Genomic DNA, 15,272 nt, shown 5'->3' on the forward strand with positions numbered 1-15,272 from the left:
ATGTGTAGAGTACATTCTTAATATCTGGGCTGGTTTGAACTGGTCCCAAGGCCATAGTATGGACCACTTTTCATTTTATTTGTTCAAATGCAACCTGTTGTTCAGGTCCCCACTCAAAGCTATTTCTCTTTCTGGTGATGTTGAAGAAGGGCTTCACGATTTGGCTGTACCCGGGACTGTGCATCTTCCAAAAACCCACAGACCCCAAGAAGGATTGTGTCTCCTTCTTGTTAGTGTGTTCTACCATAGCAGCTACCTTATTCATCACATCCATAAGGATATGGGGGGGGCATCTTGCCATTGAATTCCCAGAAACTGGTTTTCTCTGGCAGGCCCTTTCACTTTCCTCCTCTTAATGGCAAAACCAGCATCCAGCAGGATATTAATGATCTTCTCACCCTTCTCAAAGATTTCCTCTGCTGTCTCACCCCATACAACGATGTCAATGAACTGCAGATGTTCAGGAGCTCCAGCCTTCTTCAGTGCTGTCTGGATGATGCTGTGGCAGATTGTGGAGCTGTGCTTCCACCCTTGAGGTAGTCTGTTCCAGTGGTACTGGACACCTCTCTAGGTGAAAGCAAACTGTGGCCTACACTCTTCTGCAATGGGGATGGAGAAGAAAGCATTATCAGTGTCAGTAGTGGCACACCATTTGGCCTCCTTTGATTCCAGTTCATACCGAAGCTCCAACATGTCAGGCACAGCTGTCCTGACTGGAGGAGTCACTTCATTCAGGCCTCTGTAGTCCACAGTCAGTGGACTATTGGGCTGTTGAAGGGTGAGTGAGTCTTGCTGATGACACTCTCCTTCTCCAGCTGGTGAATCAGCTGGTGTATGGGCAGCAGGAAATCTGTTCACACAGTATTGCCTGCAGTGTACTATGTGAGAAGCAACTGATAATTTTACATCCTGCACCTTCTGTGTGCCAATCATGGAAGGGTCATCTGACAGGCCAGGCATGATAGACAGCTGTTCTTTGTCTGCAGTCTCTACAGCTGCTATCCCAAAAGCCCACTTATTCAATCCTTTGGGTCCTTAAAATACCCCTCCCACAGAAAGTCAATGCCAAGGCTCCACAGTGCATCTGGACCAGTCACTATGGTGTGCTTCTCCCATGCATCCCCAGTCAACTCAACTGGCAGCATAGTCATCTCTTGTGACCTTCCTGTAACTCCTGAAATTGTTATGAGTTCTGTCTCTGTAGCTTGAGGCTATCAGGGTGCATTGAGCACCTGTGTCCACCAAAGCTCAGTACTTCTTGCTTCCAAAGTGCCAGGCCATTTCACAAACACATCCCAATATACGCTGTTGTCCCTGTCCTCTGGCTGGCTGGAGGCAGGGCACCTCTAACGCTGAACATGGTTACCACATGAAGCACATGGACCTGAGCTGCTGGTAGAACCACCCCTTGGGTGAGACGATTGCCTGCAGGCCACTGGAGCAGCCCCTCTTCTGGAGAAGTTATTCCCAGTGTTTGCACCCTGCAGTTCCCTCACTCTGGCCCAGAGAGCTGAGGTGGGCTGGCCATGCCATCTGTCCATGTTCACACCATGTTCACATAGGATTCTCCAAAGTGAGCCCCAATATGTCCCCTGTCTGGCTTGGGCTAGTCTTCTACAAGGAGGAGCATGGTGATGTGTGTTTCTTATAGCTGAAACATGTACCCATTCAGAAGGTGAAGAGTAAGTGTCTTCCCCCTTCTTCAGTTCAGAGACAGAGGCCTTAAGCTCATTCATGTCTCTAGTCAGGGTTTCCACAGCTAATATTAGAGCCCTTTTAGAGACACTATCTCCAAACTGCCTCAGATCATTAACAAATTCATGGACAGTTGGGAGATTGTTAAGGTCTCTGCCCAAAAGCAGTCCCCCTACTGTGTGTGCACATGTGGAAGGGGCACCTTGAGTCAGTTTCTTTAACAGAGCTGGGTTCATGCAGACACTATCAGGGTCCAAAGGCCATTTCCATAGATTATTTCCTGTACAGTGTCCTGGAGTCCTGTACCCCTAAATTCCTCTCCTGCCCGGACTTCAGGGGGAAAGGGGAAAAGCCGCCTGGTTTCACCCCCCCTCACCTGCCCTGCAGCCGTGAAGGGGGGGAGGACTACCCCGTGACGGGGTAGTGCGTTCAGTTCTGGGCCCCCCAGTTTAGGAAGGACACTGAGATGCTTGAGCGTGTCCAGAGAAGGGCGACGAGGCTGGTGAGAGGCCTCGAGCACAAGCCCTACGAGGAGAGGCTTAGGGAGCTGGGGTTGTTTAGCCTGGAGAAGAGGAGGCTCAGGGGTGACCTTATTGCTGTCTACAACTACCTGAAGGGTGGTTGTGGCCAGGAGGAGGTTGCTCTCTTCTCTCAGGTGGCCAGCTCCAGAACAAGAGGACACAGCCTCAGGCTGCGCCAGGGGAAATTTAGGCTTGAGGTGAGGAGAAAGTTCTTCACTGAGAGAGTCATTGGGCACTGGAATGGGCTGCCTGGGGAGGTGGTGGAGTCGTCGTCCCTGGGGCAGTTCAAGGCAAGGTTGGATGTGGCACTTGGTGCCATGGTCTAGCCTTGGGCACTGTGGTAAAGGGTTGGACTTGATGATCTGTGAGGTCTCTTCCAACCTTGGTGATACTGTGTGATACTGTGTGAGTTCCTGTGCTGGAGCCAGGCTGGGATTGGCCGTGCGCTTTCACGCCTAAGGTGTGGTAACTCTGCCCTTTGTCTAGCGAAGGTTATAAATATTGGGGATCTTCCTGCCTTTGGGGTTCCCGCTTTGGATTTTGCCCGTGCCTGGACGTATGTGTCTGCCTGAGCTCACACACTCCCCTTGGCTGGACTGCAGAGACCTTCAGGAATTCACTTTCCTACTGACACTTTTGTGTGCCTAACGACCCTTAATGATTCACCTGCAGTTGCTGGAGGAGGAACACAGACCGCAGTAGCCAGCCTGAGTGAGTTATTTGGCTTAGCTTAATTTAGTAAGAAACCGCTATTAATTAATAGCCGACGCCTTTTCCAACTTCTGACTTCCAATATAGTCAGATTATTGATGGTATCCATGTAGATTAATTCTCATGCAACTGAATCTGCTTATCAAACTAAATTAATCTTTGTATATATAGTTGTGGGGGTGGGTTTTTGGGAAAATAAAAAATAACTATTTTTGATAAATTCCCGACTCGGCCACGAATTAATTCCTGCCCTCCGCAACATACAGGCATTTGCCTTAAATTCATGATCCTCTCCTCCATGCTTGCCCACTTAGAGGACATGGAAGACCATGTCATCTTTTGAAGGGTACCAATGTCTTACAGCTGTGAGGAGTCAGGCCTGTTGGACCTACAGCATTGAATTCAGCAAAAGAAAGCCATACTTTCAGGAACTCACTGATTTTATGGTAAGTAGGTATAGAAAATGTTTAGTTTGCTCCTGCCTCTGTTTCCTAAGAAGCCTCTTAAGAACAACATTCTCCATTAAACAGTTCTTTGTTAGCCATTTCCTCTATTGAGACTTGATTTCTAAACTTTAATTGCAATGTAGTATATGGTGAGAAGGGATATGTTTTTGAGGGCTCCTTTTTTTTTTGTCTTTAAAGCATGCTGGAGAATACCAGTACATATCCAGGAAAAGGATTCCCCCCTCCTCCTGAATATGAGATTCTTTTTAAACATGAAAAATACTACCTACTGGTAGAGTCCATTTACTTTTGTCTAGTTTGTCCTCTGAACATGATTTTACTCATTTATAAAAGAAACAACAAGTTTTTCCTGTCCAGACTGAGAAATACAACTTCTGTGAAAATTGACCACTCCCACTTGTTACCAAAATGACAAATCATAAATAGTTGTTCAACTAAAATAAGTATATTTATCACTGAAATCTTGGATTCCAGAATATATTGTAGCTGTTTTAATAATTTGCTTACCTCTGTCTTGTGCACTCTGAGTGGTTGGCCATTGGAATGAGCTGCCTGGGGAGGTGGTGGAGACACCATTTCTGGAGGTGTTTAAAAGGAGGCTGGATGAGGCACTTAGTGCCATGATTTAGTTAATTAGAACAGTTTGGTGATAGGTTGGACTAGATGATCTCAGAGGTCTTTTCCAACCTGCTCAATTCTATGATTCTGTGACTCTGGAAGTGCACAGAGACACCAAGCAAGGAAACCCATGCTGCTATGCAGAATTTTACTACTGGGGAACACAAATGATGGCAATTTACTACACCAGGAGTTCTAAGGCACACAGAAGTAGGAAATATCCGTACTACTCACTATCTTCAAATGTTTTCTTTTCATACATGGATGATTAAAGTCCTGGTCCTTGTACCAGTGAGATAAACTGGGTCATAGCATAAGAGGACAAATATGTGTTCAGCTAGAGTGTGCATAACTAAGAGAGACATCTCTTTCTTGAACACCTCCCCGACACAGAAGTAATAGCATGTTTATACCTATGACACTAAAAGACCTTCTAGAAACACAGTAGGTGGGGAGCAGCAGACTGGTGACTGTGAATTAGTATAGCCAAAGTCAAACACTGCTCCCTGAGGAAGTTAATTGTGGGCAAAGTAGCTTGTCATAGCAAGTTTCCTACACTGCTTTATTAATGAATCCTGGCATTCCTGCAGAGAGATCTTCTACAAGGGTGAGAGAATAATTTGTTTTGTGAGTGCTGTTGCCAGTCTTGTAACAAGACACACCTGATTTTTTTCATACCAGGCACTGGCCACTGGTTTGTCTGAAAAAGAATAAACAGAACTTTCTATTTTTTCAGTAGGCCAAGAAATAACCATAGGATTGTGGATTAGCATGGGGTGGTGGAAATTAAAATTCTGGGTTCTAGTTAGGGGAGGATTTCTAGGCATATACCCAGTGCAGATATCTGGAAAATGTGGGCAGGCTGGAGTGGAAGTACAATGTAACGGCTGCTTAACTACTCTGAGATTGACCTGGCTTTTGGGCAGGGTCCACAGGGCACAAACATGCCTCAGAAATAATCAAAATTCTCTGGAATCTTTGATAGGAAGTTTCTATGCAAGTTACTGAAAAGCATGATGTAGGAAGTCAGTCATCAGACCTAGAAGGGAGAAAGGGAAAGAGAAAAATCCCTTCCCCTTCAGTTTCTCTGCTAAAATTGTCTTTAAGGATGTCAGTATCTACTGTGGTTTCTGTGTAACATAAACATTACATAACCTTTCTCCCCATTCTCCTAACCAAAGTTAGTTCAGAAAATATCATTCTTCTCAACAACAACAACAAAATTATTACCTGTCCTGAAACATAGTAAGAGATGAAACTGTGTTTTAACTTTTTTGTACTTTATTATCAACATTTTCTCTCAAAATTAGAAAATGCCAAGAAGAAATTAAAACCAGCAAAAAAGCACCACAAAACATTTGCAGATCTTTGTGCATGTTATCCTAGCCATCTATATAATTTAGTTAATCTGATAAGCATTTCTATAACCTCTATCAAAGAAGTGAATCAGAAGGAAAATACACTAGCAGGTCTCAGGGTCATTATTTAAGAGGATGTGGAATTTAATGGGATTTTCTGATTTTCAGAGTCTAACACACAGCCTTTGTGTGACCAGAACTGATCTTCTGTGATCTTCACTAACTTCCTACAATGCTGTCTGGTTGCTAAAATGCCACTAAGCAGAGACTGTAACACTTGTACAGTTTGGAATCTCATGTGGGAGACAAATTGCAGCAAGATCAGTGGTACTGTAGAGAACCAATATGCATCTGCCAAGTGGCCTCTTCTGCTTGCAGTAGTTAGTCTGTATCACTTGTGATTACTTTTTGTCCCAAGTACTGGGAGCCAGGAAAGTGCGTTACAGCTTGGCAAAGCGGATGCCTTCTCTGAAAATGGCCACATTTTGCCACCTAGGGAAAGAAACGTTTGAAAAAGAAGGGAAACCTCTGTATAGCCGTTTATATCTCAAGCAATGTTCACATATTGATTTAAAGAAAACTCCCTGCTAACCTGATGAAGGATTGGGCTCAAAGAAATCCAACGATTTTTGTCATTTCAAACTGATATTTCCAGGTTGCCCAGGACTAGAATGGCACAGGCAAAGAGACTGCCTGTGCTATCAGGACTGTTTGTAAAAAACTGAACTCAGTTCTTAGACTACAAAGAGGTCAAAATGTAAGGACACAGGAAAAAAAGGAAACGTTTGAAGACCCAGTACAAAAAGTGATAACCTGTGTGATTACTTTATTACACAAGCGATGTAATAAAATGGGATATTAATTTTTAGAACTTTTGTGAATCTCCAGAAAATGTTGCAATAGTTTACAATGATTTATACTCTTGGATCTATACTGTGCTTCCTCTGAGTGAGGGACAATGCAAAAACTGCTTAAGAGAGTTAAGCAGGCTAGGAAGCACTGTGGCTTGCATAGTCCTTTGTGGGCAGCTCTGAGAATTGTCATTTCTAAGGCACAGGAGATGCCCTTTGGTATTTGGCCAAGTTTGATTGAGTGTATGTGACTTCTGGGACAAACCCTATTCTCAGGGGTTGAACATCTTATTGCTATGTTGTTCTATATACCATATGAGTTTTGTATACACTCATCAAGAAGAAACTCTCAGAGAGCTGATAAAGGTGTGATTTTACTTTACTGGATAGGCACAAATCTGACTTTAATATATGCTGCACAGCAGTGGCAAAGCTGAGAGTGACAACAGCTAAAGTCAGCTATTGATTTTCATTTAATGTGTGTGGCAGGCAGCTAATAACATGTTCATAAACAAAGAAAAGCCTGTACAGAACTATTTCGTATTTTGTATTTGGATGGAGAAGTTCTGGTGAACTCAGTTTAGACAAGAAGATGCAGAGATGAGAGGAGAGGAATAAATGTCAGAGACCAAGGGTGATAGGTTGGACTGGATGATCTTGGAGGTCTCTTCCAACCTGGTTGATTCTATGATTCTATGATTCAGAAGCTTCAACAAGGCTGGTTAGACCACACCTTGAGTACTGTGTTCAGTTCTGGGCCCCCCAGTTTAGGAGGGACAACGAAATGCTTGAGTGTGTCCAGAGAAGGGCGACGAGGCTGGTGAGAGGTCTTGAGTACAAGCCCTACGAGCAGAGGCTGAGGGAACTGGGACTGTTTAGCCTGGAGAAGAGGAGGCTCAGGGGTGACCTTATTGCTGTCTACAACTACCTGAAGGGTGGTTGTGGCCAGGAGGAGGTTGCTCTCTTCTCTCAGGTGGCCAGCGCCAGAACGAGAGGACACAGCCTCAGGCTGCGCCAGGAGAGATTTAGGCTTGAGGTGAGGAGAAAGTTCTTCACTGAGAGAGTCATTGGACACTGGAATGGGCTGCCCAGGGAGGTGGTGGAGTTGCCGTCCCTGGGGCACTTCAACGCAAGATTGGACGTGGCACTTGGTGCCATGGTCTAGCCTTGAGCTCTGTGGTAAAGGGTTGGACTTGATGATCTGTGAGGTCTCTTCCAACACTGATGATACTGTGATACTGTGATATATATTCTGTCATTCTGTGTGCCTGCATTCAGCACTGGTGTGGCTGCATCTCAAATACTGTGTTTAGTTTTGGGCCCCTTGCTGAAGCTGAGCATGCTGAGTTGCTGGAGCATGTCCTGAGAAGGGCATGGTGAAGGACACTGGTGAAGAATCTGGAGAACAAGTTTTATGAAGACCAGCTGGGGGAATTGATATTGTTTAGTCTGGAGAAAAAAAGGCTGAAGGGAGACCTCATTATTCTCTGCAGGTACCTGAAAGGAGGTTGTGATGAGATTGACATTGATTTCTAGTATCAGGTGATAGGATGAGAAGAAATGGCCTCAAGTTGTGCATTAGGGTGTTTAGATTGGTTATTAGGAAAAATGTCTTTAGTGAAAGAGCAGTCAGGCATTGGAACAGGCTTCCCAAAAAGGGATGAAATCACCGTTCTTTGGAGACGCTAAAAAAAGTGTAGACATGGCACTTTGTCACATGGTATAATGGCCATGGTGGTGTTAGGTTGACATTTGGATTTCAGAGATCTTTTCCAATCAAAATGATTTTATGATTTTATGATTCCATAAGGATGGAAATCTTTACCTAAGAGGAATTTTGGGAATTCAATATTTGGCTAAAGAAACCATTGGAATGTGAGGAAAGAAGCTATGATTTCTAATGTTTTATGCACTAGGGAAGAAGTAATTTTTCACTTGCAAATGAGCTACATTTTATCAAATTATCAACCATTCTTTTTAAGATAAAAGTAAGCCTGCAAGGCTCTGATTTTGGTTTGCTCCTTCAGCAAAAATAATGAAAATAATAAATAGTGACCCCTTGTGATGTAAGTCAACAACAGAAACATTCAGGTAGGGAAAAAAAATGCATGTAGACAGCATCAGAAATATGCCTCAGGCTGACTTGGTAGTCACAGGCCAGCTTTGCATGTACTATGTATAGAAAACTCTTGTAAACAAGAAGAGATTCTGTAGCTAGCCTATTTAACGCTCAGTGGCTTTTGCAGAATTGCTGTGAAATGCCTGACCTGATCTGGAAGTTGATGATTTCCTGCATGGTATTCTACCTTGGTTTTCACTTTTGTCTATTTTTTTTTTTCAACACAAAGCAACTCTGAGATGGAGAAAAGAATTCCCCACTTGGAGACACCCAGAATGTGAGAGCTTAGGTAAGCAGTAGTATCTTTTGTTCTTCCAAATAAAAACTATTTGTGAACTAGTTTCTCCCAGGATGAAATGTGGAGTTCACCCTGGAGGGAGTACAGAGGAGGGCAGTGAAGTGGGTGAAGGGCCTTGAAAATAAATCCTGTGAAGAGCAACTGAGCTGGGGCTGTTTCATTTGAAGAAGGGAAAGCTGAGGGGAGACCTCATTGCTGTACACGGCTATCTAAAAGGATGTCGTGGAGAGGCTGCTGCTGGTTTATTCTTGCAGGTAAATAGTGATAGAACAAGAGGAAATGGCCTCAAACTCTGACTGGGTGGGTTTAGACTGGACATTAGGAAACATTTTTCACAGAAGGAGTGTTCAGGCATTGGAATGGGCTGCCAGGGAGGTGTTTGAGTCACCAAGCCTGGATGTGTTTAAAAGTCATTTGGATGTGGTGCTTGAGGATATGGTTTAAGGATGAACTTTGTAGAGTAGGGATATAATTTGGACTTGATGATCCTGGGAGTCTTTTCCAACCAGAATGTTTCTGGATTCTGTGATCTAAGTTTTCTGAGCTAAATTCAATGATTTGATTTTTTTGTTATGTTTTAGGTATCAGCTGGTTATTTTTTTCCTGAACATGCTGATAATTTTAAAGATTCTGGTTTCTGAAAAATGAAGCTTTAATAAGGTGCAATTTTTCAAAATACCCTAAGTCAAATTCATCATAGGATGATACAGTAAAGACAAATATTCAACCAATAATGAAAAGCTGAGGAAAAGGGAGTGTTTAAGCTCTGTCATATGCAGGAAAGTACATTAAGGCAGATCTAAGAGACACTTTAATGGATTTAACATTAGCAATCAGACCTGGACTTAGTATAAATCAAATACTACTGCATTCCACCTAATGTACAACCCACTCATTCATGAGCTCTGTTCAGTGCATATTATAAATATTAGTGAAGAAATCTCCATCTCTTGAAGAATCTTTCCACATACTCAGCAATAATTGAACAATAATGATGACACTCTTTATAAATCACTATAACTTACAGATTTGCATTTGGGACTTGAGAGAACTATCTCAGCTAGTATGTAACAAAAATTATTATGAGCTGTTAAAAAGCAAAAGAGAGAATGAGAGAAGAAGAATAGAAGACAGAATATAGAAGACGAGGAAAGTCACAGACATGTTTGAAGAGGTCTAGAGAAAGGGTGTGAACATGATCAGAAGACTGGAGCACCTCTCCTATGATGACAGGCTGAGAGAATCGAGGTTGCTTAGCTTGGAGAATACAAGGCTCTGGACAGATCTTATCATGGCTTACTTAAAGCAGGTCTACAGGAAAGCTGCAGAGGGACTCTTTGTGAGGGACTGTAGTGATAAGAAGGATTAATGGTTTAAAACTGAAAGAGGGTAGATTTAATTTAGATATTAAGAAGAAATTCATCACCGGGTGGTGAGGCACTGGAGCAGCTTGCCCAGAGATGCTGTAGATCCATCCCATCCTTGGAAGTCTTGAAGGCCAGGTTGGGCAGGGCTTTGGGCCACCTAGTGTATTGGAAGGTGACCTTGCCCGTAGCAGGAAGGTTGAAAGGAGATGATCTTTAAGGTGCCTTCAAACCCTACCCACTTTGTGATAGTATGATTTTATACCATCTCTGTTTTGAAGTAGGAAGAGTATTTCTTGGTTCTTGAAGACTGAATGGATCTGATTCACAAACATAAAAGAAAAACTGGATTTCTTTTAACCATTTATGTACTGCATTATAAAAAGATTATGGAGCTTCAAATAGCTAGAATGCCACCAATATTAAATTCACTTTGAATATTGTTCTCTTTTTCTAGATATGTTAATTTGAAGAGTAGATTTACATAAATCAGGCTAATAATTCTTTATGTTGGCATTTAATGGTGTAACAATTACTTTCTTTTGAAAGACTCTTCTTCCCTTTAATGACTTAAAATCTGCATAGCTTATTTTGGCCTAGTTTACTGAAATGAATTTCATCAAGGGCAGATTTTGAACAAGAATTCGCTGTTCATAATTAGTTTTGACATTCAGGAGTTCACCATAAAGCTCCATGATGATGGAAGTCTAGAAAAATTCCTTAACAGGTATAATGAAGTTGCTTTTTTTTTTTTAATCAGATATTCTGATGGGAATCCTAAAATGTTGTATGATCCAGTGAACCATAGGTGTTTAGAATTCTTTAGCTATGGTTAAAAATATTATTTTCATATGTTTTCTAATTGCCTTAATCATAAAATCCACACATTGCCAAGTGCAATTACAAACTTTGAACTGGAATATTAACTACATCTGTGTTAAGTAGGTTATTGCAGATTGCAACACAGTTGCATATTACTATAGAAAATGTTCATATAGTAAATACACTGATAGAGAATGGCTGCCAAGATATGGCAGCTGTGTACTTTGTCCATTATTTTCATGTTAGGGCTCTGCAAGATATCAGAGAGAATTAACCTTAGGAGATGGAATGAAAGACGAAAGGAAACGAGAGCAGCAGAAATAATTTTTAACAGGACATCTGGGGTGTACCCTTGTAGGTGTGAAGATTTAAAGGACCAAAAAAATTAATAGCATAAGATTTTCTATGCATGAATATGCCAAAAGCCAAGCAAGTAGTGCACCTATTAATCTTACATGCCCCCTTTTAGCTGCTGAAGGATTTTTGCTGGTTGAATCTCCAGGCAGCTGACCATAATAGCAAGAAGAGGAACTTTATTCTGTTTTGAGCACTCTTGTGTGCTGTCCGAAAAAAGTCATAAAGAAATCTCCTTGCTGAGCAGCTGAGACACAGGAGGCAGCCTACTTTCACTGAGCAATAACTACTTACCTAGAGATGCTTTCACTTGGACAGGTTGGGAGTGACAGCACAAAGTGCAATCTGCAATTGTATTGCTTACAGTCTTAACAATTTAGTAGCGATTAAATGCTATTACTTAGATGAGGTGAATCTGACAGTAATAAAGGCAGCATTTTTTATGTGAAATCTACATGCAAAATGAACATGGTTGGACATGGAAGCCATGACACAAAATATCTTAATAAGATCAATGTTAAGACTGTGGACTATGTGGACATAAAAGCAGAACAGCACTTTCTGTGAATTCTTCCTACAAGATGTCTGAGATACCTTCCCTCAAGCTAAACTAGCCATGGTATTTTCTCCACATTTCAAAAGAGCTACTCTAGGACATGGATCAAAACAGGAAATGAAATTTTCCTTTTCTTTCTCTGTGCCAAGTACCAAGAGTTGAATTTGCCTTATTTATGACTTTTCTCTGCAAAATCTGCCATATTTGAATAAAAATATATTAAGAAAAACGGATCATGTATGAAGTCTGCAAGAAATGTTTTTGACTGTGAACAACAGATATTATCATGATTCCACTACATAAAGAAGGGTGTTAAAAGAGATGTAAACTAATACACTAAACAATAATGATTATAATAATTTGTTCTAGGTAGTTTCTAAAGTCATTAGGAATATCCACTATTAAAAAAGCAGTACATGAATGTGGTGGTCTGACCCCAGCCATCAGCCAAGTACCCTCACACTCCTTACCTGCACAGTGAGAACAAAACACAAGGAAGAGAAGAAGAGGCTCAGGGGTGACCTCATTGCTGTCTACAACTACCTGAAGGGAGGTAGCCAGGTGGGGGTTGGTCTCTTCTCCCAGGCAACCAGCAGCAGAACAAGGGGACACAGTTTCAAGTTGTGCCAGGGGAGGTCTAGGCTGGATGTTAGGAGGAAGTTCTTCCCAGAGAGAGTGATTGGCATTGGAATGGGCTGCCCAGGGAGGTGGTGGAGGCACCGTCCCTGGAGATGTTCAAGAGAAGACTGGATGAGGCACTTGGTGCCATGGTCCTGTTGACTGGATAAGGCTGGGTGCTACATTGGACTGGATGATCTTGGAGGTCTCTTCCAACCTGGTTGATTCTATGATAGGAAGGTGCGAAAGCTCATGATTGAAGGCACAGAAGTTGAACAGGTAAAGCAAAAGCTGCACTTGCTTGCAAAGCAAAGCAAAGCAAAGCAAGGAATTCATTCACCACTTCCCATGGGCAGGCAGGTCACACAATCATACAATGTTAGGGTTTGGAAGGGACCTTGAAAAATCATCTAGTCCAATATCCCTGACAGAGCAGGATCACGTTAGAACAGGTCACACAGGAACACTTTCAGGTCAGGTTTGAACATCTCCAGAGAAGGAAACTTCACAGCCTCTCTGGAAAGCCCATTCTAGTGTTTTGTCACCATCACCAGGTGTACAACTGCTGCCTGGAAAGCCAGGCCTCAGCACACCTCACACTGACCTAGGAAGACAAACATCATAACCCTGAATGTCCCCCACTCCTGCTCCTGCTCTTGAGCTCTTATGATGCTATGTGTCATGGGATACCTCTGTCCAGTTGGGGTCAGATGTCCCAGATGTGTCCCTGGCCAGCCTATTGCCCACTCCCAGGCCACTCAGTTGAAGGGACCTGGGCACGGAGTAGAGTGAGAAACAGAGAAAGACTTGGTGCCATGCAAGCAGCATTCACCAATAGCCAAAACCTTTGTGTTGTCAGGACTGGTTTTGGCACAAATCCCAAACACATCACTTAACAGGATGCTCTGAAGACAAAGGTCTCTGCCCCAGCCAGAGCCTGTATGCTGAAATGGAAATGAAAATGGAAGCTGTGTTTTACTTTTCTCAAGCTGAGTGGTGTAGTCATGTTCCAGAGGGGATGCTCCAGCTCACAGGTGAAAGTAGAGAAACTTAGTAGTATTGTTTTTCTCACTGGCATCCTGAAGTGGCATATTCAACCATGATTTGTAATGTGACTGGCTTATTTTGCAAATGTATTTCTGTTTAAAATTCTTTGGGGTTAGGAATAAGAAGCTCTTGTTTTCAAATGCACTGAACTGTCATGATCAGCTACTCATAGCACTGTTGTGAGGCTCACATATAATACTTTTGTTCACAGACAGTATGTTGCCCTAAACTGCAGTTTTCAGTTGCTTCAATCAACAGAGGTCTAAAGTTGCCAGCACAAAAGCCCAAGAGTTGATGATCAAGGAGCTCCACCATTCAGCATGATGTAATAAGGCCATAGAATAATTAAATCTTTCAATGATTGCAGGTAGTTGTGAATCACAATAACCTGAAGACTGATCACTGCTCAGTAACAAGGAGGCTGTTCCCTTGCAGGGTGAAAACCAGAAGTTATTTTCCAACCTGAAGTGTAGCCGAGAGCAATTTCCAGCTGCTGGCTAGCAGAAATGAAAAAGAAATATGTCTCAAACACTAAGCTGGCCTGTACAAACCTTCGTATGTTAAAGCTGTCCCATAGACTATAAACTCTGTAGCAACTTAGTGCTAAGTAAGGATCAGGAGTATTGTGATTATTTCAAATTGATAAACTGACAGAAAAGAAAAAAAGTATGTTGATATGGTCACGTTCTTTTCTCAACTGAATATACATTCCAGGGCTTTAAAGGTTTTTCATTATATAATCTCACCTCCAAAAAAAAGAGAGCAATATACTTTAGAAGGGGGCCAGAGGGTGTCAATGGATAATGACACTTTTTCTGTTGGATAATTATGATGAATGAGGGATAACTCAAAAATGTGAATGACAATTTAATAAAACTACAGGGAACAGTTAAAAGAAGGGGGATAAGAAAAGGTAATATGATCCTTTGCTTCTGGGGCTCATCAGAGTTTCCTCTGAAAATCAAGAGCTTTCTCTGAATGAATTGGCTGAATAGACATATGACTGTAATATAGTTCTCAATTTGTTTTCTTTCATTGCAAGTTAGGACTAGCAATTAGCTTGAGGTCACAGCTTATTGTGGAATGGGAGATAGATCTCTTGGCCATTTTTCTGGAAGACCAGTCCTGTACAGAGCTCTAACAATGAAAAAAACCTTCAATGATTTGGGAGGTTTGGCTTCATTAGAAGTGTCTGTATTATCATCTTTACTATCATCCCAAAAATACTTTACTTCAGGTGATTTTGAGGAAAAGGACATTAATGTTAGTTTGCTTGTTTATTATTTTAAGCTTTTAAAATAGCAACAGCTGTCCTTCTACTCACTTAACTAAACCAGAACATTTCAATTGTCATATATTGTTTCTAAAATAAGCAGAAATATTTTTTCAATGACACGTTGGTATTTCAAGGAAAATAAAGCTTTGAAAGCTCTTTATTTCTGAGACTTATTAAAAAAAATAAACAGGCAAAAGCCAAAAAAGCCCTGTGTCCTCTCACAAGCATTACTTCAAGCGAGGGAGTTGTTGGTAGGAACCTGTTGAGACTTTGAATTCTTTCCCAGAAATGGTAAAGTGTGTGCCAGTTAGAGCCAGTTTTCCTATGCTTTTGGTTTTAGGTGTTTGTTTGTTTTGATTATAAGCATTTGCTGTTTCCATACAGGACTTATAAAAAAAAAAAAAAAAGACATTTGGTCAATGCTGGCCTGGGACTAAAGATATACAAATCCTTTCTTAAAATTTATTGTCTGAGTGGCACACTGAATACTCACAGATAAGCTACATTAAAGGCTTCCTTTTTAGCACATGGTTGTTAATGTTTAATTAAAATTATATTTATTACTAATGATAAAGGAAGAGAATAATATTTAATTTA

The sequence above is a fragment of the Pogoniulus pusillus genome, chromosome Z (assembly GCF_015220805.1).
Source record: "Pogoniulus pusillus isolate bPogPus1 chromosome Z, bPogPus1.pri, whole genome shotgun sequence".
Taxonomy (NCBI): domain Eukaryota; kingdom Metazoa; phylum Chordata; class Aves; order Piciformes; family Lybiidae; genus Pogoniulus; species Pogoniulus pusillus.